The sequence below is a fragment of the Trachinotus anak genome, unplaced genomic scaffold, assembly GCF_046630095.1.
Source record: "Trachinotus anak isolate AG129_WGS33_773 ecotype Australia unplaced genomic scaffold, CSIRO_AGI_Tana_v1 ptg000011l, whole genome shotgun sequence".
NCBI lineage: Eukaryota > Metazoa > Chordata > Actinopteri > Carangiformes > Carangidae > Trachinotus > Trachinotus anak.
Genome location: NW_027273862.1, coordinates 21400001 through 21427863, shown reverse-complemented (window position 1 = coordinate 21427863; position 27863 = coordinate 21400001). Strand labels below are relative to the sequence as shown.

The following is a 27863-nucleotide window of genomic DNA, read 5'->3' as shown; positions in this document are numbered from 1 at the left end:
GGAACAAACCAAACTCATTATGAATTTGGAGGGACAGAGAACAGTTAGTCTTGCAGGCAGTGCATAGAGATACTTATACTGTATTAAATATTTAAGCAAGTAAGTCTCAATTTCTCAACCTTAAATTAACCCACAATCTTCTGGTGTGTTCATGTTCAGTAGTTGCAAACTGATGCATTCAGTTCATCGCTCATTTAGCGCGTTCATGCACAACACTGGGTATACAGTTCTTGTTAAGTTGCAAAGATCTTTGCCCATATGAATTATTTACAACCAAAAACATGATAAAAATCATCATCATCATCATCATCATCATCATCATCATCATGTAGATGATACCCACCTGTATGTGCCAGGATCACTTGGAGACATTACCTATTTAGTTGCACAAAAAAATTACGGACATTCAAAATTATTATAGTATATTACTCCTATTAGTTCAGCATAGCAAACAAACATTACCTAGAAAAATTCAAGAACACTTTTAAAAGTAATTTAGACAGAACATTTACTATCATACAGGTGAAGTTGATGTATTGCAGCTGGATTCAAATCTGTGAAGGAGGACTGGACCAAATCATAACTGCAGGACAGGCTGTCTCAAGTAGTAATGAAGCTGAACATGTCCACATGAACATGTATAACGTATTGGTGCAAACTCTCATATTATAATAATGATGGAATTTCATTTTTAGTGAAAAAAAATAAAGACAGTTTTCATTAAGAAATAAAACTAATCTCTACAGCATGTCAACTTGGTAAATATACTTGGTAAATATTTCTTCATCCACCTGAAAAGCCAGCCAGAGTGTCACAGCTATAGCAAGGATAGATAAGGTTAGAGAGAGGACTGCAATGCGAGATGATCACCCCTCTCTTAATCTCCAGGGATGGGGTTTTGAAATCGAAAGAAAAATGACATCCCTGAGAGGGATGCTAAATACCTGCCTCACTAGGATGGAGAGTGATACTGAAGGGACCTTTGTTACGAATCCCACAAGATTTTTATCCAAAAGTAAAGTGCCAGCATAACCAATGGAGCCAGACTGTTGCAATGGAAAAGAAACTATTTATTTCCAAACAAATACAATTAAGCACCCATAATCAGCAACACAGAACCCAACTCTAACCTAACCAAAAATAAAGCCATGAAAATAGGACTCCCGGACCCATCATTAAAACAAAAGAAACAAGAAACCACAACCCTGGACACAGCTACTGCAGCAGTGGCATGCAGGTGGAAGAGAGAATGATCTGGGATCCCTGCCCAGACCTTAAAGGTTTCCTCCCTTCAGTCAGGCTGGACCAGAATCACCTGAGTAAAGGAAAAAAAACATGCAAAACGTGAGACGTGTGAAAAACAAACTTAGAATTGCAAATGAGACAGTCCTGTTCATCAAACACATCTGTTCAACAAATGTAATGACTGATAATTTAAAGACATGTTTAAGATAATTTTATATTCCAATATATGTTCTGCTAACCATATCTAATTTATCATCAAGGATACCTTTTGTATTGAGTATACAGGGTATTGTGGGGATCTCCTTCATCTCCCTGATGTAATGAATGCAATTCAGCCTCCCTGCTGCATGTTTTTCCTGAGTTTTAAAATTTTGAGGAGTATTTTGTAGTTGGATTCGAAAGTGAGAGTGTAGAGATGACAAGAAACAAGGAGAGAGATACACCAAAGGTTCACGTGTCTTAAGGGACTCTCTATGTTTCTTTCTTTTAGTTTTAATCTACCTCCTTAATCTTTAATCTTTGCAAGGGATACACTTACACTTAAGAACTGACTTCTAATTATGCATTTACTTTTCTTCGTGCATCATGACACACAACTTTGTTGGAGACAAATTATTTTAACCGCAGCCACATGCAGGTTGAAATACATAATGGTGTTTTATTTTCAGCAGAGAAATTTGTAACATAACTAACAAAAAAGGGTTTATTGGGTGATGACAATAGCTACTGATTTGGTCCAAGCAGGGGGGATCTGAACTTGTTATATTAAAGCCTATCATAGCTGATCCAGGTCTTTTGTTTACCTTAGGTTTTTATCAGCCCCAGCTGCTCTGAATCTCCTCGATTACTCGTCAAGTGCAGCTCATTGCTCCAGAGTCTATAAGGCAATGTCAGTTTGTCAATGTGTGTTGTTGTCCTAACAAGAGAATGATAGCTTGAAATTTATATTAGATATTTTTGCTGTTTGTCTCTGTGTGGTTTACCTCCTTTTTACTCGTGGGTGTAGATTTGTGTGTGGACAGTAGAGACATGTCCTTACCAGTGTTAAAGGTGGTGAACAGGTGGTGATTTATGTTAATTTAAAAAAAAATCAAATATCTGTTTTAAAATCATAAAAAAAAAAAAAAAAAAAAGATTCAAGTCAACACATGTCCAATTCAAATAAATTGCAGTCATGCTTTGTATGTGCATGTCAATACATGTGTGCATATTCATGAGAAAAAGGAGACAGAGAATAATTGCACATATTATATTGGCCATCCTGGGGGCAGGGGGTGTCCCTACTAAAGATGAAAGCAAACCTGGTTATGTGAAGATCCTGTCATAGTCTTCTAGTCTCTAGCATATTTTCCTCCGCCACCCACCAGGCTTCTCCTGTTGCTTACACCCAGCTGGTGATCAGAAGACTCAAGCTTGCCTTGTCATCAGCCCATAACCCCCCCTTTCACCCACCTTCTGCCTGTTGACCCTCTCCCATTCAGCTCCATTTACTCATCTCCTAAGTGACTATGTGCCTCCAACAGCCAAGTCCAGTGTCTGAGGAGCCCTCTTAAAATCTACATAAAACACAACAATATCCTCATTCATGTAAACGGGCAATAAAAAATATTAGAAATGCCTCGGGATAATGCAATATAACACTTCAACAGTGATATAAACGACAGCTTCCAAAATAACCGTGAAATTTAATCAGCACTTCGCTAAAAAAAGTCACGACAAAAATTGAATCATCCTAACCTTCACGAGGATTTATTGCAGAGCTGCTGTATATGAGGCAGCATTAATTTTTGGCTAGGTGTGCCTAATAATAAACTGGGAATTGGCAGCTGAGTGTATATTAATCATAGCAGCAGACATAATGGTTTTAATAATAATAAATGCAATAAGACATCATGGTGAAATGTTGGTTAACTTGTTAATGATTCTTAAGTGGCTTGGATGACCTGAAGACTTCCCCCAGAATGAAGGGGTCAAATATGGACAACCTAGATAATGAGCTTCAGAAATGGCCAGCCAAAAGTATTTTTAATATCAAACCATGAACCCCAAGACCCTTCTTCGATCTAATTTAGTGAAGCACCAAAAAAACAAACAAAAAAAGTAAGTAAAAAAAAAAAAAAAAGACCCTTCATAATGTATATCTTGTTGTAAACTTTAAGAAGGTCACTAGCCAAGCACACAAACAGGGTGCCTGTTTGTCTGCTCTGAGCTTTCAGTGTGAAACAATAAGATAAGTTACAAAATGAATTGATGCTTTTAGTTGAATCATTTGTGATTTTGTTCAATAGCCTCCATTTAGACTACTGTTAGAAACCAGTATATCAACGAAGGGAACATACCATCACCACAGTTTTACCTTTGCAACTGTCCCATAATAGTGTAATCTGTCCAGAGGTGGAGAAAGTAATATGACCACATATCTCAGGAGGTTTCAAAATACTGTTCCTCTGAAATCCCAGAATTGGACTGATTTCATGGTGCGTCACCCCAGATATGCCAATGGAGCGTGAAATTGAGTCACTCAATGTGAAAAACGAAGAAGAAGGAAAAAAAAAAAATCTTTTCTCTTCCCATTTCTCTGCAGAGAAGAGCAGAGACTTTTTTTGTGCCAGTATGTTGGCACTGCTCTGGTCTTTCATTTCCAAAGCAACCAAGTGAAACAAACCTGTATATTCTAGACAAAAACAGCCATTTCACACATAAGACAGTCGATGACATTTTGCTACTAATCAGTGAGTAAATGGGAGTGAGAAATGTCAATATTCATGTAGCATGTGGAGAAAAGATGTAACAGTTGATGGATATATTTGATAATGGAGGTGAGACTTCTGCAACAGGTGTGATCAAAAGTGCATGTATACTGAATATAATGTTCTAATCAAGTTGTCATAATTTCCTTGCAAAAATATCACAGCCACGTGTAGCAGAGCGTATATGATACCAGAAGATATTACACTCCTCCCACTGTTGGCACCCTCTTCCACTTTTTGTGCCCAATACATGTGGGAGTGAGTCCCATGAGTACCATTCATCTCTCTCTCTCTCGTGTGTGTGTGTGTGTGTGTGTGTGTGTGAGTGTGAGAGAGAGAGAGAGAGAGAGAGAGAGAGAGAGAGAGAGAGAGAGAGAGAGAGAGAGAGAGAATTATGCTTCCAGTAGTTCTGCTGCATTACCAAAACTTTGATATCCACCTTATTTTCAACTCAAACATTGGCATAAAGTTACCAGAGGTATTTTGTGAGGCACTTATAGTTCACGTCATCCATTGCATACTTGCTGCCAGTCAGAAACTTTATATTGCTTTTCTTATCAGATTAGATTTGTACTTCTGCATTTATAGTTCAGCATTTGGAAGTTGGTTCAGTCTCTGACTGATTTGAAGTATTTTACTGGTGCTTATTTGATGCAGCACCTGGTGACCACGGTGTCCAAAATCAAACACCCCCGCTATGTTGCGTGACCAACAGGTGCATGCTGGGCCTTGCTGAATGTTAAATGCTAAAATATACTAAAATACTAATAGTAGGTCCTTTTGGCTATGACTTCCATGTGCATTTCCACTGTCAGTGAGGTGTGCACCACCTTTCCCCTATTTTTGATGATCCCTGTTGTGACTGCAGAACTCATTCAGCTCCACGTTTGAAAAAACTTGGAGTGCAGTGAGACAGAAAAGCAGAGTGAACTGGTATTGTATGTTACATTGAGAATGAAAGTTGGATTTAGAGCAGATTGAGGAGGACTTTGCTCAAAGTGTGATGTTCTGACAGGTGAATGCAACGAATGACTGACTGTTGTAACTCGCTGTACAGAGGAGAACATCAACAGCTACTGCATTGCCTAGTGATGTAGCATTTTGTCTGTTGGCTGCAGCTGCTGTGGAGTTTATGTTGGTTATAATACAGCTCTTCCTTTTCTGCTGCTTTAGTCTGCTAGTAATTCTATAAGAAGTGGCAGTTATTTGATTTATGTAGCTTAATATTGCTACATTACGTCTATGGACACTCGCCTTGGTGTTGTAATTATCTGTCATATGCACAAACTGCAAAGTGTCTGACTGGAATTTATTGGTTGCATTTGTTGTAATCCACAACTGGAAATGCATATATACATTGAGCACTAATGCACATATGCCTGCATATATGTCTGGAACCCTAAAGATTTTATTTAATGTAATAATTTTATCATTATTTTTCTTTTTTTTTATCACCATATAACTTTTTTTTACCCCCCTTCCCCCTTTAAAAAATGTAAACCAGAGTTAATTAAAGGCATGGTGATGTAACTTCTTTATGAAATAAGTGAAGTGATTAAAAGTTTATTAAAATGACTTTTTTTTCTAATTTCATTCAAAGCATAACAGCATTGTTGATGATAGAAAGTAGTTCACAGACTATGGATTAAAAAAAAAAAGCTGGCTCTAAGGACTCACATCTTACCATCCATTGTCCCTCAGCCTCAGAGAAAACAGATGGTGTTGGTACTTTTGAAGCTGATGAAGAGATGGCAGACAGCAGAAGGGCAAATACATTAGTGAACATAAAAAGCGAATGAGCACGAGTAATTGTTTTTGTGAGCATATTTTGCTATATGTTTAAAAAGATGTAACAAAGTCTGATCTTTTATTTTTCAGGGCACGAGACACTGACTTAATTAACAAAATAAACAAGGCAGCAAGTACAGATCAGACAGACAATAAATGGCTCAACAAAGCGGTAAAAGAAAATAATTTGCAAACAGTGGTAGTTTGAGGAGCACAGTACCCTTGGCTGAACCCTGGCCCTGAATTGAAGGATTAATTTGTTTCGTACAGCAAACTTTAGGCCACCATGTTGTACAAGCCTATTGCCAGGCAAAATGTCGATCATGGTTTGAAAGTTCGATGATGTGATTTGCTTATATCTGCATATGGCACCCTCATGTTTTATTTTAGGGTAATACTATTTTTATGGAAAATAAAGTAGGGTTAAGGTTAAACAACAAAAGTGCTTGAATGAGGTGAGGTATAGATCTGTGATGGGGCACATTCAGACATGCCACGTCCATCCACCAATGTAATCACTGCATTTTCACTTTGCTACATAAAGGACAGGCTATGCACCAATATGCACTGGCAAGATGTCGACGGTGGAGCTGTGCACTTTGAGCTTCAATTTCTCAAATGGCTGCACGTAGGTAAAGCAGCAATAATGCAGAGCACTGAAAACCATCTGAATTCAAGACTGGAGGTGTATGGGGTGGTGATTGGCTGGTTGAGATGATGGCGAAACCTGATTGATTACCTAGAGAACCTGAGGTCAGCTGATTACAAGAAAAGCGGTGAGAGAGCAAGAAAGAATTGTGAATGAAAGAGGCTGAAAGATAGTCTTCCTGAATCAACTTACGCTTAACTTCATATCTGAAAGAGTGGCCACACTAGCATGATATGCCAGTACTGAGTGGCAGCAAAACAACACATCATTATCCACCCAAAATTGTATCCACAGTCTTCAGGCAGCCGGAATCAGTTGTAATGACTAACAAGAAATGAGTCTACTGTTATTCTGGTAAATGAATAAATCTGGCAAGCCCTGAAGCCCCCCCAGTTGGTCTCACCAGCACTCTTCCTCATACAGTTTACTGTTCCATAGAACATAGAGGTTTGCATGGGTATGTAGTACTAAAAGGTGTCATTTCTAATCTTGTCATATCATTACCCAACATATAAGGCTTCTTTACTGCTGTGTTTACACTTTTCACAAATTACTGACAAACCTTTCAGAATCAATAGCTTATATTCAGTTCTCTCAAGTTGGGAGTGCTGGCAGGCTCTATGTCTTTTGTCTTCATTTTTTTTTTTTCCTTTAACAGTATGTGCCTTGAGAATACTTTATGTAAGATTCTGCAACAGCAAAGATTTGAACCTTGCTGATTGGGAAGCAGAGCAGTGCTGAAGGACAACAGGTTGTTATTTGGCTCCTTGTGCAGTATCGAGTCATCTTTGTCATCAGGAAGTGCCATCGCTTAACTGAGAGATGCACTCTGCACAACACAATTTGTGTGCAATCCCAGCAGTGGAGGCACATAGAGAAAAGAGCCAGGAAGGATTAACTGTGGTGACCAAGCTGGGGCTGTGTGGACAGTACTTAATCAGTGTGCCATCAGATAAAAGTGATGCTTGACTGTCATTTTGCCACCTGAAGAAGGGTATATGAGGAGCACCATTGCTGCTCTTCTTTTACAATGATGGCCTCCATCATGCTGAGTATGCTCATCCTTGTTGATTGAGCACATACAAGCAGATTTTAGTTTCTGGGGACACACTGACATACTGGAAAGTGCACTTGTGCACTTACAGTGTTGAATTACACTGTTGAAACTTGTGAAAAATAACTTTTGATAAGGTTAGACAACTAAAAAAGTATTGTTACACTCCCAAAGCTTGGTTTTCCCAATCTCACAATGAAATATCATGATATTCATGGCCCTTAGAAATTGATGTCAGGCTCTACTGTGAACAAATCATCCATTGTCCTGGTCTAGATGCAGATTTAGTTATATGTCCGTGCATTGCAATAACAACCTTACACACAGATTCAACTTTATTCTTGAACAGTATATTACCCACCTGTTTTCATGGTCAGCAGAGGTTGTCAGCAGTGTCTAGTCAACGCTGACATCAAAAAAAGTGGGTGGTTGTGTGAAAAGACACTGATGGTCTCTTACAAGTTTGAAAAGACAATAAATTTATGGTCTGTAATTAGATTAAGGTTCTATGATAAGGTCATGAGAAACAATTTATAAGATGTGTTTAAAGATTTTAAAACAGCGTGATTAAAAAGTGTTAAAATGCTAGAAAGTCTTTGATTTGTTAATTGTTTAATTAATTTTATTGTTAGCTATATCTATATGTATGTTAGTATGTATGTTAATCTATAATGGTATTAACAGTGATCTTTTTCAGGGATGTAACACAAGAGCATAGTCAAAATGTCAAAATCACAAACTAGTTTTACCTACTGACCTTATTGCCTGTAACCAGCAAAACTCCTTAACATCACCTTTCTGTAACATCTCTCTACTGACTGTGGTGGCACTGGCAAAAGATACACATAAATGGCTATACAGAGAACTTGGCAAGCAGGAAAAAAAATGAAAATGGAAAAAAACATGTACAAAGGGAAGATGATGATTGAAAAGACAAATGGCCCTGAGAACAGTTTGTTTTATGGGGCATGGATAGTTTAGTTTAAGGATGTCGATTATTGGCAAAACAACATACACATTTTGTATAGCATCTGCTAGGGCTTGAATGATTACCTATGACTCATTGAACTATGGCAAGCATGGTTTCATCAATAAATGTAGTACTTAATGTATTAAGTTTACTTGCTGTTAGGGTGATAAACTGTTAACGGATAAGTCTGTTGGCTTGAATGGTTGATGTTGTCACTGTGTGTTTTGAGAGACAATCCAAATTGTTCTGAAAATATGCCCTTACACAGAAAAGCATGTCATTACCATGCTGTCAAGAATAAATTGCATTTACCACACAGGCATACATGCTTGTTCACCTTAACATTCACGGTTTGGTTTCTCTGACAGACAGATGGTGTAAATGGAACATTTAGGCTTACGTAAGTAGTGAAATGAATGCACTTGACCATGAACCTTCATCTTTTGCCAGTGTATTAACTTGACTTCAAACATTATACACAGTCTGTCGCTGTTTCATAATAAGTGTATTGTATAGAAGTTGAGACCCAGTGACAGGGTTGAACATAATGAGATTCGCCCTTTGGATTTATTATAGCTGACATGAGTTTCTTCTCTGGCTGGCCACAGTTTGGTGACCTCCTGTCATAAATCCAATTTAAACCACTTTAAACCTCAAAGTACTGCACATACATTTTCAATAGAAAAATTCTGCCTTATTCTCAGACATGCACAAATAATTGGACACCAAAGAAAAAAAAATGAAATGAAACATCTTCTGTACACAGAAAATGGTGTTGTTTGTTTTTTTTATTTTTTTTTGTGGGGTTGTCCTCTTCTGACTCTATTTCACCCGATACCTTGATGAATAGTTGCCGCTGAAACGGCTTTTAACCCCTGTGAGAACATTCATTATGCTTTGATTATTGGAATTTGTAGTAATGGCATAATTTCTCTGCGTGCCTTTTTAAAAGAATGTATTGATTTTTACAAAAATGAATGAAAGGCCCTGTGTAAGTTATGATGGCATCCCTTCTTGTATGGTGTGTTTATTGATTTTACATGGCTTGCAATTGTGTAGTTATTCAAATGACATGTATTCGTCAGGAAAATGGAGGGCTGAATGAATGCAACAGAAAACATGATGTCCATCACTATTGGGGAATGGCTTATAATTCAATTCAATTCAATTCAATTTTATTTGTATAGCGCCAAATCATAATATACATTATCTCAAGGCACTTTACAGGGTAAGGTCAAGACCTTACTTTGTTACAGAGAAAAACCCAACAGTTCCCACAACGAGCAAGCGCTTGGCGACAGGGGGGAGGAAAAACTCCCTTTTAACAGGAAGAAACCTCCAACAGAACCGGGCTCAGGGTGGGCGGCCGTCTGCCTCGACCGGTTGGGTTTAGGGGAAGATAGAAAGAGGGGGAGGGGGAGGAGAGGGGAGGGAAGAGAGAGAGACCAGGAACAGCTGTGTCGGTAATGGCGTTATTAATAATAAAGACAGGTAATAGTAATAGTAAAGATGAGTAGCGGTGGATCTGGATCCTGCTGCTCCCGAGGCAGAGATACCTGCAGAATGAGGACAGAGAGAGGGAGAGAGAGGAGAAGCACAAAACTACGGGAGAGAAAAAAAAAAAAACAAAGTTAATGGCATGAAGTCATTGAGAGAGAGCGGGGGAGAGAGACAGAAATAGGGAGAGAGCGCCCAGTGAATCATGGGAATCCCCCAGCAGTTTAGCTCTATAGCAGCATAGCTAAGGGATGGGTCAGGACATACCCGAGCCAGCCCTAACTATAAGCTTTACTAAACAAGACAGTTTTAAGCCTGATCTTAAAGGTAGAGAGGGTGTCTGCCTCCCGAACCCACACTGGGAGCTGGTTCCACAGGAGAGGAGCCTGATAGCTGAAGGCTCTGCCCCCCATTCTACTCTTACTAACTCTGGGAACCACAAGTTGACCTGCATTTAGAGAGCGAAGTGTCCTATTGGGAATATAATGAAGTCAGGTTGAAATTAAACTACCGACTGAACTGTAGGAGTAGACTGAAAGAACTTTTGACATCTTATCAAAGCGTCTTCATCAGTTTTGCTGACTTGAAAGGAGTTCCAGGCATTTATTGAAGTAAACAACTTAGTCAAAAAAAGGGCCTGTTCACCTAAATAAAAGAACTGGCTTTGTGACTTTGTGCAACAATGGAAAGTGCAGCACACTGAAACATGTGAGACAGCTTTCCCAAAAAAATAAGTTGATCTGTATGATTCACCCTTTAACATTCTGTTTGACAGTTTTTATTTGACTGATCTGTGTCTTAGATTTATTTAATTTTTTTTTTTTTTTTTTTTTTTTTTTTGGTAGAAGGTAAAATATCCGCCAAATGCCACTTATGCTTGTGCAATTTAACACAGTGGCAGCTGTGCCATTCCGGACATGAATTATTCAGAACCAAATAGTGTCTCCTCTTTTCAGCTGCTGTCAGTATGTGCCAGTTATAAATTGGTCCTAATATCATACTTTTTCTGTCTTTGCTAGTATTTGGATGAAGGCGGGTGAGGGTAGGGGGGTTGATTACTCCTGCACTGGTTCAGGATAAATGATTGAATTTTATTCTTTACCACAGTCTTTCCTGCAGAGAAAAAAATAAGGTATATACAATACAAAAAAGTACAAGCAAACAAATACATGGAACCCCCACATTCTCTCCATATTATCTCCAATGTATCTAAAAATTCATTGTGAGTGGCTCTAATCAGTGATCAGCCTTGTAGGTAAAAATCCCAGATTTTTTTTTTTTTTTTTTTCAAGAGCCTTATCAGATGAGGAGAGCTCTTATCTGTGTGACTCTATTGATCGCACTTTGCTCTAACAGAGGTGTATATGGAATGGCACTCAGGAGCAGGAAGGAGGTGCTTGTATCCACAGTACCCATACCAATGTGTCATCTGTGAAGCACTGATGGTTATCTATTTTCTATATCATATTTTTGCTATACACACACATACACTTCCTCTCTATGCACCGGTAGGGAGGTAGACCAACTGGACCTAAAAAATTACCCTGAAACATGTAACAAAAAGAGACAAAGAAGAGAAGAAATTTTAAGTTTGTGGATTTGAGAATGCTTTGCAGCATGACTCAACTTTTGTGACTTATACGGTCATGCTTAATAAAGAAAATGTCCATCTCTTTCTGAATTGCAGATGACACATTCATTCTGCGAGTCTTAATCTTATAAGCGTATTACAGAGTATATGCCTGAAGCAATTATGCATGATGAGAAAAGGATGTCTGTGTTGTGTCTCATTACATTACGAACCTAATTCTTCACACAAATGATTTACATGTGACCTCATTGCGACCTATGTATCTTTTAAGTGTTGCCATCCAAGATTTACTGTCACCTCATGCCATGACATGTTGCTAAACTCATTACATCTTCCACTTTTCAGATGAGTTTAGAAAACTTAATTTGTAGGTGTCACAGAAGACAGGTGTTTGCTGGGAGAAAGACAGAGCCATGCAAAGTAAAGCACTAGGAAACAGTTTGTTAATGATAACTTTGCTGCAGGAGGCATATGCAGGGGAAAAAAAAATCTAGAATTATAATAGCAGCTCTTGGGACTGTCATTTCTGGCAACCGCTGTCTGTGTTCTGGAAACTCAGTACATCACACAGTACATCATACATTACCAGGGGAGCAGGATGTTTTTGAGCTGAAGGGCTAACACGCTCTCAAAAGGAAGTGGTTTATGACAGGGTGCAGTTGATAACATTTTTAAACTTCTTGTGTTGCAGCTCATCATTTAGGCGGGTGTAGCATTGATGTAGCCTACCTTGATAACCTTTCATCCAGTAAATATAAGAAATGGTTTTAATGATCCCTCACATTAACTACAGCAACTGTTGAAATCAATATGAATCTATTTTTCAGATCTGCGAAGGTTTTTTTTTTTTTTTTTTTTTCTTTTTCTGTTAAAATGAGCCCACTTCACAAAGATTTAGTCAAATGTAGCTGCCTCGCAAAACCTTGTGTGAACTCCATCTTCTTTATTCACTCAATCAGCAAGATCCCAATGTTCACAAAGGCTCTTGTTCTTCTTCTCTTGCTTAAATATTGTCAAGATACTTGATATTGATTAAGCACTACCCTCTACTTCCCACAATCCAGCAGAGGTTAACTCAACCTCTTAAGAAATTCAGTGTGGATCAGCCCTTGTCACCTGTTGTATAATATAGGGCAGGATTAGAGAGATAAAATAACGAGCAGAAAGAAGCAGAATAGATGGAGGCGGGAAAGAAAGTTTTCCGCTCAATTTAAATGACACTTTTGAGGGAAAACTTTAAGAAGACAATTATACCTTGACGTTACTGAATCGTTTATCACAATGATGTGAGATTTTGAATGCAGTGGAGCAAATCAAAACAATTATTTCCTCAGTCACGCCACACTTGACATGACAATGCAGAAAGCCATAATCATTTCAGTCCTTAGCCACCATAATTAATAATACCCCCTTTAAAACACCCTCTTAGGAGTACTCTTCCCCACAGGGGACAGGCATATGTAATTATTCTTCTTAATTAGTGGTCTGAAAGTGTATCTGATTAAGTTGTAAGATGGGTCTTTCACTAATTCAATTTGGACTGCGGTCTGCAGCAGTTTGAGTGCATCAGTCCATTGACTGAACATAACAATTCCTGCTGTGCACCAAAAGATAAAACACTCAGGCCTTTACGTCTTACCTGTGAGACACAAACTAGGTGATCAGACTGAGAGTGATGTTTTTTTCATGCCACTGTTCATCAGCTAAATTACATTTTGTTGTTTCTCAGATTCAGTGATCAGTATTAGCTTGTTTTGTCACCACTCTGAGCTTGATTCAGACCTCCAATGGCCACCTACAGTGACACAATATGTTGCACTTTGATTATCATTCAACTGAACCTATCATCTGATTTGAATTAACCTAGTAAACCAAGGGGTACTTAATAAGTTTGAAAGTTTAATTTTAATCACTTATAAACAGCTCTGTCATTAGACTTTAAAAATTCTCCAAATAATAAAATAAGACATTGTATACATTTTGTTCCTACATATCCATTTTTGTTAATAAAAAAAAGGGTACAATTGTTTTTTATATCATTGTAAAGATGGAGGATGAATGATATATAAAGATAAAAATAAAGATTTTGTTTCTTTTTGTGAGGAAAAAAATTGAACTTTCTTCAGGACATTTCAAGATGTCCCCTCCCGTTATCACTTGACAGTTGCCATTGGACCATTTTCCTTATATTGAGAACCTTGACTAGTTTTGAATTTTTTCAACAAAAGCTGTTCGCTGAAACAGCTGACCCTATCAGGACTGTTCAACCGATCAGTTACCTGTCTTGGTTGAGGCACTGTGAACAGTAAATGGACTGTATGTAAAACTAAATCAAAAATGACAGTTAAAACTAGAAGACAAGAGCCATGAATTCACTAAAGAAGAAAAGGTGCAACCTGATGAAAGTTTGTTGGTGGACCTGTCACCTGGACCCCTGTTCACAGGCAGGGCATCATCATAAAACAGCAGGTTCAGGGGACAGGAAACTGACACTATTGGTGGTACAGGGAGCACAGGGTCAAGCATCAACAAACTCTAATGACTGCTACAACATGTCAAGTTGGGTGTTAAATGCACAAAGCAGCGAGGAGGCAGGTCTACCCCACAGAGAATCATAATCAAAGCACAGGGATAAGTAGGTGGACTCAGGTGGGTTCATCACCATTACAAAGCTGTGTATGCTGAAGGCAGATGCTAGAACACAGGATTTCATCTAATGTTCTCACTGTGTACATTATCAGTGCATGATTTCTAATGTGAACCACAGTCATCATGAAATCATGCATTCATGAAAGATCTTAATGTCTACATCCTGCCTGCTCCAGCAGTAAGCCACAAACCGAAATATACGGCCCCATAAATAAACCACAGAGGGCAGATGATGTTAAATTAGTGTGGGAGAGGATTTCACATTGGGTCAGCATTTCGTGGTTGTTCTAGAAGACCTGCTGTTGAATGTGAAACAAAAGTGATATCAGGTGAAAAGCTGCAGAGACACTTCTGATAGACAACAGTATCTCTTTCAGCTCGTCCCTGACATCTGCAGTATGGAGGAAGTGACCCTCTCCACTCTGAGCAGCATGAAACATATCAACAGCTCTTGCTGAATAAATTTCACCAGGGGCTTATAGCAGTTTTTTTTTTTTTTTTTTTTTTCCTTGTATGGGTGAATTATATCACAGTCAAACTGTGATACCAACATACCAACAAAAGTCGTTGATAAGCTTTATCATAGATCTTACATGGTGAAAATATAAGATACACACATCTCTGATCCCGTCTGCACAAGCAGTAGATGTGAGAATAAAACCATAGCAAATTTGCACAGCGAAGCTTGAGACACCTTGTTCTGCCACTTTGTTGCAGTGATGATGCAGTTATGATTATGGTAAACAAGTGTAAGTGAGAATGAAATCTTCAACTGTAAAGTGCGATTATTGAAAGGACCATTGACCATTTGTCAAACACTGCAGAGAATGCACCAAATGCATCTGTTTGATGCTAGATTCTGTATATTTGTAATGAATATTGGATGTGAATGTAAAGAGAAAGTAGCCTTTGTGGGTGTGGAACAAGACACTCCTTTGAGTCAAACTCAATTTCACTACTCAAAGCGAGATATCTGCCAATACTTTAATTATTCAGGTATGAAAAATGCAGCCTCATTCAAGCAGATACAATAGCTTAAGGCACTCATACTCGACATGATATCAATATGCTCATAATATCCTCCTTTTCCTTTTATGGTGAACAGCGTTTATTTAATGAGTGAGATGCCCTGGTAATCTGGTAATCAGCATAAATCTTTGGCTTCTCTTATCATCCTCATATTTCCTAAAACATTATTAATTTGAGCCTGCATAATCACCAATAACATAATGCACATTATGCATATTATTTGGATGTAGGTCAAACTTAAAAATTAAAATGTATTTACTTCTTGTGAATATATTTGACCACTGGAGTGTTGGGGCCCTCTATTAACAATGAATAAACAAAAATGAAAAGAGACAATGAGGAGAGGCTTTTTCATGAAAGGTGAAATCAACAGAGGCAGGGTTCATGGAAGTGCTTGACTGTAATGGAGATAGACTGCAGATAGCTTCAGGGGGCTGTGATTTTATTGAAGCCATTGTGACACTCCAGTATCACCTCTTCTTAGATATGAATTATTGCACCTTTGAGAGAAACTGGATGAGAAACATTTAAAATATAGATGGCAGCTACAGCAGCTGCAACCAGTTGTTTCAATCAACATGTCTAAGAAGTCTTTATTTAAATTGTCTGATTTTTGTGCTTCTCTCCCCATGGGCAAATAGCTGTAACATGTGCCAATGTCTTTTGGTGTGTGTTGGGTGTTCCCCCTGTCATAGTTAATTAATTAGATGGTTGGCAAAGGGCCAGTCATACTCATTTGCCCTGTGATCTTCCAGACGGACACCATTTAGAGCCAAACGCCCTTATACCCTCTATTCATTTATGTACTGAAATTCAACCATACCTCAGCAGCTCTACACGGTCGCAGAGGTCAGAGGTTATGGACTTGATGGTAGGTTAAGCTTACCATCTTTCAGCGAGCCGTGTTCAGATAGGACAGGGAGTAGAGAGGCTGTGGACTGAATGTTGGAATAGACCATGTGACTGCATGGAAAGCATCATAAGGTCAAGTGCTGTTGCCCCCACTGTCCTTGTCAACAGCTTTTCAAGGAGTAAAAAATAAAAATGGTTGTTTTTCATGCTGTCACATTTGCTCATATTGCTCGTATTGATTGTATTTCTTCACAGTAAGCTGCACACAGTGATAAATATGTAATTTACTATTCACTAACTATTAGTAGTTAGCATGTCTGTTGACAAGTAAATGGTAAATGGACTTTAGTGCTTTTCTAATCTTACTGACCACTCAAAGCTTTACAATATTTGCCAGATTCACCAGTTCACTCACACATTCATATATCACCCACACACAAACTTCTACACTGGTGGGTCAGCCATCAGGGGCAATGTGGGGTTCAAGACTCTTCTTCAAGCAGCCTGGAGGAGCCTGGGATTGAACCACCTACCTTCTAATTAGTGGATGACCTGCTCTACCCCCTGATCCACAGCTGCCCACAGCATCAGATTTTGCAAGTATCAGTCTTGTGTCAATCAGGCAGTGACCAGCCGCATAATAACTGAGGTCAACAAATGGGGATACCCAACAGGTGGTCTGCATTTCTAACGTAGCAGATTTTGCTTATATGTTGGAATAAACCCACATTGTGCTGACACAGATATAAACTACACAATACAAACTACACACACTGCATAAAAAAATGTAATGGGCCATTTTGAAGACGAAGAAAACATCTAAATTATCTTTGCATCTGGAGTAACCATGAGCTTTGGCTTGCAAGGTCCAGGGGTCATGGAGGAGTGCTGAAGGCACTTGTCAAGATATTGGAGTGTATTTCTGTAGGCTACTCTGAACTTTCACCAAAGCTACGTCTGTTAACCTTAACTCCTCTCCTTAAGGGTACAACATGTTACACAAGGCAGAACATTTTTTTCTGTCTATGAATATTTCAGACTGTGAACTGCATCTCAACTCTCTGCTCTGTAAAGAGTGGAATAGAACAAGAATTAAAACACACTGAGTTTCAGTGATGTTATTTATTTATTTATTTTTTTAAATAGCCTCAGGGATTATGCTAATATTTTGGCAATCGATCTCATTCAAAAGTTAGATGCTACTCTGTATTAGTGCTCATATTTTGTGGAGAAACCACATTTAAATCAAATCAGTTCCACATTTTCTTGGGCCTGATTCATCAAACTTGTCTTAAGCTTATCTGTTTTTCCCTTTTATGTCATCACTTTATATTTCAATCTACACTGTGATATGACCACCACAAAATTTGTAATATTCTTTACATCAGAGTGTAAAGGCTAGACCTCATACTCTACATTTCCAATTAATAGTTATGGGTCAGAAGGATTGCTTGCCATTTCCATAAAATAATTGAAAGAGCACTTGGATTTTACTATTCTAGTTTTCAAGGTTTAATGTTTGTAATGTTCACTCGGTGTGACCTTGGCTTTTCCTTGCCTTTTCATGGCCAACCTGGAGAGAGGAAATACAAGGAAAGAGGCACTACAGAGTCACACTCTTTATCTTTCACTCATCTGTCACTGGCTGTTTCTCCTCCACCTCACTGGCAAGGCATAACACGGACTGTGGTTCTCCATTCCCTCGACAGGGGCCCTCACTGACCCCCCAGCAGTAATTTTAGACTTCATGTCGGCTGTGCCAAAGAGCCAGCCCCTGCTAATTCAAGGTCATTCTAGTTTTTATTATTTTATTTTGGAGAATAGAAGTCCAACCTGTTCTTAGGCACTGTGCCATGGTGGAGACAGCTGAACCACTGAATTATAGTTTTGTAATCATTTTGCCAGTGTCTGTTGGAGTCTGTTATCCATATGCCCATTTCTCTGTTGTGGTGTTCATTTCACAAGGTGTGCCTGTTTTAGAAAAGAATGAATTATTACAAAAGTCCCCAGTGTATTTAAAATGTGTTTAAATCAGCAGAAAGCAGGAGAACTAAAGCTCCTCGTGGCAAAGGCTGCCTCACAGACAGATGAGACAGACATGCATCACACATGAGAATTGCAGTAGTTGGACACTACTTGCTCCCATGCCGATAAGCAAAATACTGGTCACTGTTCTTGGACTGAATAATAGAGTAAAATCAGGTCTGACTGCCAGCAGGGAATTGGGCTTGCAGCAGCAGGGCCTGTTATCAGTCATATTCTTGTATGCGGTCATGTTCGACATTTACAGTAAATGTTGAAGAGATGTCAGATAAAGTTAAAGCGTGACTGTGGGATGCATTTCGACAGCTTTGGTGTTGCTAACCATTCCAGGGGACATCATCTTTCCACAGACAGTGCGGTCAGAGGGGTCCTTTTGTAAGGACTGACATCTACATAGAATCGCATCAGTGGTTTAGAGCGACAGGTCACTTTTTTTTTTACACTAACACTTGCCACTGGCCATTGTGAAGCTCTTGGTCTTGATCCAGTGGAGCAAAGCAACAAATGAAATAAAGTTCTGTTGACTGCAGTGAAAGCATTACATACTACTCCAATTGAAATTACAGCCATCCAATTACATGATGTTTTTTACCTGTTAAATTCATTTTAGCATCAGTGATATATTTCATATGAGGCATTTATAAAAGAGAAATCCTGCAGAACATTTTTACTAAGTCAAGCTCTTGCTGGGCTGTACAGCAGACAGTTTTTCTTTATTTAAAATAAAAATGTTGTGTTTGACTGATGGATGCAAGCTTGTAGGTCTTGTAACACTGAGTACTGTTAAACTTCACTCACAACTTTTCCAGATTGATTTCCTCCTCCTCACTTCCACAGGATCACATCATTAGATTTGCCTGGTTAGGTGACACCTACATGTCTGATGGGTGATGGATGTTTTATATATAGAGACCAAATGAAAATCCCCCCTGCCTCCCTTCCCCCACTTCCACACACTTCCCCATCACACACACACACACACATACACACACACACACACACACACACACACATTTCTGATGTTCCTTCCTATCATCTTCTATCAGAGAGGCAAGATAACCTCAGAGCCAATGACAAACTTTGACAAATGGCTTGTCTCCAAGCACCTGCGAGAAGATGGAAATGACAGACTCCTTCACCTTTCCTCTTCCTCCAAGCCTTGGGCTGTGCCAAGCAGGCATAAGTGATATACTGTAGGACATGGCTGGGTGTAAGTCATGCTCCTTCCGTTTCCTCCAGATTGTGAGGGTCTCCATCTATCATTGTCAGTCACCTCTCTCTCTTTGCCTCTGTCTGTCTCACATGCTCTGTCTGTCCTATGGGCCTTGTCTCTTTACTCATTCACCCAAAGGTCACTCTTCCATTCTTCCATCCCCAATGTTTCCTCCCTCCGCCACTGGAGCAGTCTGTAGATATCTATAGCACTGTACAGATGGCTGGTAATCTGGCCTTGGGTCATTATGAATCCTAGCCAGGGCCCTGACCGACGGCTACTCTCCCCTTCTGTCAGTCCATCTCCACAAACGTGGTGTAAAATGAGCCATTCATCTAAATTTCCAGACATTTGGCTTTTCTTGGCAAATACAGCTCAGCTATTTTGCCTGGAATCCATACACTTTATTTAAGCAGACAAAGATGGATATGCGCTTGAGTTGTGGATAAGCCGCATGTGCGCGCACACACACACACACACACACACACACACACACACACACACACACACACACACACACACACACACACACACACACACACACACACATCAGTGATTACCCCACCATTTTTTGAGCTAGTTTATCATAAGGTTCTAATTTAGCAGTGCAGTGCTGAAACACTGAACATTAAAGATTTTACATGCCACCTGGCGAAACTGTTATGTAGTTTCTAGGTACCACCAAGCCAAAGGTAGCATTCAGAGTCATGTGAATAATTTGATTTTAAAAATGTCAGATGGGAATCAAATAATTCAAAGCTCATGATCTGCCATGAGTCCTCGCCCCTGTTCCCCGTCCCCCATCTGTCTTTACAGTGTATCTGCTTTTCATAATCTCAGCAGCCTCCATGCATCATGCATTCACGCTGTTACCGCCTGTTCTCCCTCTTCTCCTCATTATCCCGCCATGTGCCGTGTCCCTCCGCCAACCTCAGTCAGACTGTTTAATGCAGTCACCTGACAGCCTCCCATAGTCTCCACTGTCCTTCCTCTCAGTGTTCATCACAGTGTGACATTACTGACCTTCACTGGACGTTGTTTCCATTAGTTTGACAAATATAGTGCGTCAAAGCAGCTTTGTTGACATGCAGGTGGAGAATCACCACTGAATGGATTCCTCATAATGAAAATGCCAGAAGAAGTGATGGTGTTTGTCAGGGGTCGGCAATTAGGTTCAGTCAAGGGCCACTGTTTTCACCCCTATTCAGAGGGACCAACACCATTTTCCAGGTGCAAGACTAAGTTTAGAACATAATTGTTTGTCGACTGCTTTCGTCAACACCTAACATATGTGGTTGGTCAACTCCTCCAAATTATATTCATATGAAACTAATTTGCAATGGAATTAATTATTCTGTAGGAAACATAAAATGCCTTTATTACTGTATATGTGATGACACTTTATGTCCTTTTTAAGTCAGTGTTCTAGTGGAGGAAGTAGTATGACATTACAGAGCAGAAAAAAACAGTTGTACCCATATTTTATAAAAGAAAAAAAAAAGTAATTGTCTGTTAAATGTTTTGCAGCTATAAGCAAAATATAAAAAATAGCAGATGTTGACAGTATTTGGTCATTATGATGATAAGAAATATAAACTAGTTTCGATTATGCTCTGAAATGTATTAATTTCAGTTGTAAATAAATGCCTGTAATAGGAGATAAAGTTGAGTTGGTGTGTGTCTGTGTGCATGCACAGAGATGCACTGGAGAAACTGCTGGAGGCAGCATGTCATCCCCAGTGTGAGTAAGAGAGACTGTATGACAACACAAGGAAATGGTAGAGCCCCATGAACACAGCCCCAGTGATAAGACACTTTAATTTGTATTTCTCTGTGTGTGTTTGTGCATGTGTGTGCAGCTACGCTCCCTAATGGGACTATGAGATTACATTTTATTTATTCTGCTTTTGCAAAATCACACCTTTTAATCCTGCCTCACCTCTGAGTTATTTTCTATTCTATTACTTTTCTTTAAATGCTCAGAAATATAATTCAGATGTTTTAACAACTCTAATGCAGTGGACAATGTTTAGGAAAAATACAGATTTTGTGCTATATGTTCCACATTGTGAGTTACTGATCTTTGTTAAACCATACATCATCTTTACAGCAGCAATTTAGCTGAAGTAAAGAAAGCTCGAGGCCTTTCAAAAAAATGTGGTGTGTGTGTCAAAGAGTGTGACCGAGAGAGTGAAACTGATTTTTACAGTTTTTTTTTTTTGTTGTTGTTGAGTCTTCAGGGCACTGTGTTTTTAAGGTTCATATCTCCCAAGTGTCTCACAATATGTCCTTCTTTTTAAGTCAGTGAAGAAGCCTTTCTCATGATCAGTCCACAAACCGCAAAGGGCAAGGTTGTGACTTCTGTATCCTATTGCCTATCCTTCCTCCAAGCATGCACTTGATCTTAACGCAGAAAGACAGTGCAAACAGCTTCCCTCAGATCTGAGCCAGGACGTGCGAGCAAGCCTGCCCTTCCTCTGCTGTTACCAACCATGAAACTTGAATTCTTTTGTGAAGTGTGTGTACTCAGACCATAACGCTCCATAACGCATTGCAAATCTACTTTTGGCTTTCTTGAAGGACAAGGCGCATTTGCTCGTTCGCAATAGATATGCTTCTCATAACAGCAGTCAGTGGAACAACAGTGAAGTATGCCCTTTCCATGACAGAACCCTCATCCATCATGAGGACAAGCATCCCAACTTTATTTCCACTCCACTTCTTAGATTTACGTGAGAAGATTGCACCTTGAAGTGAGACAATACCCACTTATAAACCTTCACAAAATCTATGGAGTTTTTACTGTTTCAACTTTACAGCCACTGGCTATCAGCCAGTGATGCATTTCATTCAAACTGTACAGCTTTATAGACAGGTTTGACCATAACTGTTTTTTTTTTTTTTTTTTTTTTTTTTTTTTACAGATATCTGGTGAAACTGGTTGTTCATGTAGTGTAATCTTGAAATGCCTGCGGTGAAAATGAATATATTTAGTGTCACCCCTCATTAATGACATTCATTAAGACCATGCTGCTTTGAACTCTCCTCTAACCATGACTTTCGTTTCAGGTTTTTGATCAGGACAAAACAGCTACACATAACACATCAGTTTTACTAGAGACACAATTGCTACAACCCACTTCTGGACGATTTAGTGAAGATTCGGTGCCTTTTGTAGCTTTTAATCAATAGCTGGCTTGTTTCACTGAAACAAAACTTGCCACACAGAATTTCATTAAGAGTTAAGGATGATTTTGTTTCATTTTTCAGTCCAACAGAGAAGAGGCTGGTTGAGCGTGTGTGAGTCTGAGTGCATATATCTGTATTCGCCTCTGCACTGCCCATGATAGCAGTAAGATACATAATGATGTTATTTTACAAGAGTGCAATCTTTAGGCTGAATCTGTGAAATGGCATCCATAAGTAAGTGTACACACACACGCGCGCACACACACATGCAACACTATCGTCACCATCACACCTGATTTTTGTATGCTTTATAGCCTCGCAGCGACGGTGTTTACCTATTCAGGGTGTGCGTTGCTGATAGATGACAACAGCCAAGCTGAGAATGGTGATGAGGTTTTGTTCATGGCATAATGCAGAGCCAGGTATCAGCAAATACAAGGGACCTGTCATTATCTAAAACACCATATTTCCCCTGAGGTACTCTGAAAGATACAGCACACTTGCAGACATGGTTTCTCTCTCTCTCTCTCTCTCTCTCTCTCTCTCTCTCTCTCTCTCTCTCTCTCTCTCTCTCTCTCTCTCTCTCTCTCTCTCTCTCTCTCTCTCTCCCAATCTCACACAAATGCTCCCCCATAACACACAATAATTCATTTTGCAGGAACAGTGATGCATTATTTGTTAAGTTATGCTGTGTTCTGAACTGAGTGAACAGTGCACTTCACATCTCCAGGGACCTTGTTGTTATCTGTGCATGATGTTAGAGCTAGGCACTTGTAAGGCTATTAAAAACTCAAAGGTTGTGTGTGTGTATCTTGATATACATACCTGCTATAAGGGATATTTTTCAGTCACTCTTCTCAGTCATTTCAGCAGTAAGGTAATCATATGACTCCATAATGATTTACTGAGTGGAGTTTTGGCTAAAATATGGACTCTCGTTGTGACATGACAACTGAAAAAGAGCTCCCACTGCGAATGTTTAAAAACAAAATCTGACATGTCACATTAGGGGGGGCTGTTAAAGGTTCACACGCCAGCTATTTTCTGTGCTGCCTGTAATATGGTTCTATTTAGGATGCTGTTTTTCTTTCCCCCTCCTGCATCCCCTTCCCCTCTCTCCCTCTGTGATCCATATCATTGTTCCCCGGAGAGAGAAGAAAGGTGACAAACAAACCTATTCATCATCAGCAGGTTCTCCTGGCTAAACTGTTATCCGAGGTGAACTCTCTAAACTTTTCCCAGTGGCCTATTGTTTACGGCTGCATCCTCTAAATTTACACCCACCGTTTGTTTTATGAAGTGTCCATAGAGGGTAAGAAAGGTAGATAGAGGCCTGATGTCAGCATATTTCCCTGTCCTGCATCTATACTGTGATGTATGGTGGAACAGAGCCTCTGTTAGAGCCCTCCTTCTTCGTTTTTTTTACATGGTGCTATTGTTTTATATCACCTAGTTTTAGAAATACAGCATCATCCTATTACTAAGCACTCTGAGGAGGGCTTATTGTAAATGATTGGAGGTTATTCAGAGGACCAAAAGGGAGGGGGTGGAGTTGGAGGATTTGGAGGAGGGAGCAGTGGGGAGAGTAGAAATCCAGGAGCCTTATTGGCTTCAGAGATAAACAGTGTCACTATGTGAACTCCTATCGTCAAACTTCTGCATTCAGTGTAATGAACTCAAGCTGCCGTGTAACAGCTTCGATTTAGGGCGAGTTCATTATCTGTAATTGTTCCTTTTTATTTGTTGAGCTTTTGTTTCTTAGACACACTGAAAGCAAATGCAGATCATTTTGAATAGTTTGTATTCTGCTAACGTTCAGCTCACAGCGCGACATCAGCATTAGCGGCCCATAGTTGTTTACTGAAAAGTCATGCAGGGATGTGGCAGAGTCTAAATTTTACTCAATAAACCCAGACACGCTGACAACCAAGTAGACTTGTCTGTTTTTAAATTGCACTCAAACAATATACATTAGCACCAAAGCCATTGTCTGTGAGTCCTTTTTAATCAAAGTCCGAATTGTCACTATGACAAATTGAATTAATTCCAATTTTGCTCCGTCTGAGTGACAAGATTCCATTATGCTCACAGGCAGGCTGTCTGCAAATTGTATTATGACCTGATGTCTCCATGTGTATTTCCAGAGCACCCTTTGAAACACAGGCATTGGTGTAACTAAATGATTAATTGCAGTGGAGGAAACAATGTGTTGTGGTGTTAATATTATCTCCACCATTCCAGAAAACTCTTAAAGGGTTAATTGTTCTGCATCTGCTACATCATCATGTATTGTACTGTGTATACAAGAATTATCAAATATACTTGTGCAGTGGGTTATTATTGAGTCTTCACACTTGAATTACTTAATATCAAGTAGTTGGACCTGAAAATTAGAGCAACGAATGACAAATGATTAAGACAGTGTTTTATAAAAAAAGAGAATATCATGCCAGATTTAAAACATCAATCAGCTCCTTTTCCTGAGATGCTCTTTATGCGTGAAGCCAGATAAAGGTGAGATAAAGGCATAGCATTTGACAAAGATTTGTATCAACTTCTACTTTTGTTTTCACTATTACCTAGCTGCCTTTTAATAAATGTAGTGCTGGATCAATCAATGACATTATCCAGCAGGAAATCGCTGGGCAGAGATATCTAAAGACTACTGAAAAATTAAAGAATTATCTCTTTCATTCTTCCCTTCCCTCAAATCACCGATGCACGTCATACCTCCAGAGTATCCAGCCACAAAAGCCTGACTATCTAAAATGATCCATCACTGTAAATCTGCCAGCTGTTGTTACAATAAGTGCTCTTGGTACCTGTTTATGACGTCTCTCCAGATGTCTTTCAGACACAGCAGGCATGCAGCGCATTCACAAATCTTCGTCTTAGTTACACCAACTTAAATAATTATTTGTTGAGCACGTACCTTTCAGTTTATTTAAATCATAAAACAAAGACTCTAATCTCCATAAACGCTTTTGTTCTTTCACTTTATTTTCAGAACCCTAAAACATGTTTGCATAGGTAACATGTTGGGTTGCTGTCCTGTCTCCTCGTTCACTGCCGTGAGGCTCTTAGCTGTGGCCGATGCAGTGCCTGTCTTTGAAAAGGCTGTTCTGCATACACAATTACTTTGTTGGACATATACCTTGTGGCAAGCTTTCTGCTGATGTAGTACTATAGCAGACAGATGCAGGGGTTACTCTACTCAAACAGGGTCAACATCTCCCCTGTGGTGCTTTAGTGTCCAGCCACCAACTGGGAACAGAGAGGGGGCAAAACACTGGTGTGTGGGTGTGTGTGTGAGGTGTGTGTGTTTGTGCATGCAACAAATCGAGGGAGCACATTGTAAGGAAGCCTTGTCGACATGGCTCTGTTGCAATTAGTGCTCAGAACACAGGGGTTTACTGCACATACAGTATTTGCAACCAGTAAGTTTGCATGTATCCAGCATCACATAATTGTATATACAGCAGGAAACAGCTGAAAAAAATGTGCATGTCCCTTGTGCGAGTGCCAGTTGGTGTTATAGGACTCTGACCTTTTGCTGACAGGGTAAGAGAAAAAACATGTGTAGTCCCCAGCTGCTTTGACGCAGTGATGTCCAAAAGGCCTACATGAGGGCTATTCAGCCTGTGGGAACCTGCATGGGGGCAGGGCAAAGGGGGTCCAGATGTGTGAACGCCCTAGAGCGATTCGTCAACCATGGCCTTGGATGACATGACCTACCCTTGGGGCAGGAGGCTAGTTTGGTACAGTATACTGCTGTACGGGGAGCGCACTGGTGGCTTCGAATGTGTGTGGCTGTGTGTGGCTGAGCAGTCGCATATGAGACGAGTCACATACACTGCAGAAGCCTAATAGCACGGAGGATTTCTCCAGTGCAGTTCATCTGCAAACCTTGAACTGTCTGAATGAGACAGAAAATCAGACAAGCGTGGTTTGGAGGCAAAAGTTAGTTCATCAGCTTGAAATACTGTGCTGAGTGACTGCCCTTTTGACTATTTTGAGTCTACTGTACCTTATGAACTACAGCACACAGGATGCCATTAGAGAAGGAGATTGCTTTTTAAGTGCTATCAGTACAGAGTACACTGTTTAATCTGAGGAGATTTATGGAAGGCAATCACCCAAGTAAAAATTGTAGATGCCATTTATCAGGCAGAATGGAAATTGCAGCCATAATTTTCACAACCGGACACAGATGAGACCTTATAACCACATAAACCCCCCTCGAGGTCCCTGGGCTCGTTTTTTTTTAAATGTTTCTTCTCTGCGTTAGTGTGAACTTGAGGACTGACTGGCTGACTAGCTATCCATATCCCACCCTAGGTCTGCTCATTACCCAGCTCTCCCTTTAAAGTGTCCCAGTGTGAGAGGGACTAGTTTATGAACAGGAGCAAAGGCTGCCTCGGCTGCTGTGATTTAGTCATGAGAGATTGGCATGGCAGATCATTTTCTCTCGCCCTGTTTTTCTTCTTTTTTTTTTTTTTTTTTTTTTTAAACAGTTGAAAAATGCTGAATATTGTTTGTCTATCCCATAATGCCACCCTGGAGTGCCATCACCCATGTTGAGAATGGAGGATGTAAGGGTACCTCTGCCGGAGCCAAGTACAGCACACTGCTGTAAGCACTAAGTGTCTGCATATTTTAAGTGCTTTTAGGAGGATAAGATAAGAATAACAGAGACTGAGGAAGATGGGTTTGGGGTGTGGCGGGACCAATACCTCTCTCCTCACCTTCCTGAAAGCCTTGGTGCCTTTGAGCCTCCTCCCTGATGAATAACCATGTCACACAAAAATGGATGTTTCAAGTAAAAGCACCCTGAAAATACAGTTTAGAACAGCACGGCAGATGAAATAGGCTGTAAAATGGACCATCCATCATATTGTCTAACAAAAAGTGACACATGGGGAAGGGGTTTAAGGCACTTTTCATTAGGCGTCTGCAGCACTGGCTATCCAGATCACAAGACTAAATAATGACCTCTGCACCAGAAGTTTTTTTCCAACGAGTAGGAGACAGAAGACATACTGTACTCCATTCTCTCTCTCTCTCTCTCTCTCTCTCTCTCTCTCTCTCTCTCTCTCTCTCTCTCTCTCTCTCTCTCTCTCTCTCTCTCTCTCTCTCTCTCTCTCTCTCTCTCTCTCTCTCTCCCACACACATTCACTCTATCTCTCTCCCTACAGGAAATAAAATGCCATCTATTTTCCCTCAGCCTGTCTGCCTGTTCTTTATATAAATCCCTGCTCTCTGGCCGAAGACAGTGAATGATATAGATTGTTCTTGGAAATGTACAGCAGCACGGCCCTGGAAGAGAATTTCCACAATAAGTGTC

General features: G+C 39.7%; 1 long non-coding RNA gene across 1 annotated transcript; it reads right to left on the bottom strand.

Moving 5' to 3' along the window:
* Nucleotides 1-891: 891 nt before the first annotated feature.
* Nucleotides 892-4096, bottom strand: LOC139628382 (uncharacterized). Its single transcript, XR_011692763.1, has 3 exons — nt 2547-4096; nt 2049-2122; nt 892-1315 (listed from the first exon to the last, which is right to left on the bottom strand). It is a non-coding gene; the product is annotated as an uncharacterized lncRNA (long non-coding RNA).
* Nucleotides 4097-27863: the final 23767 nt, after the last annotated feature.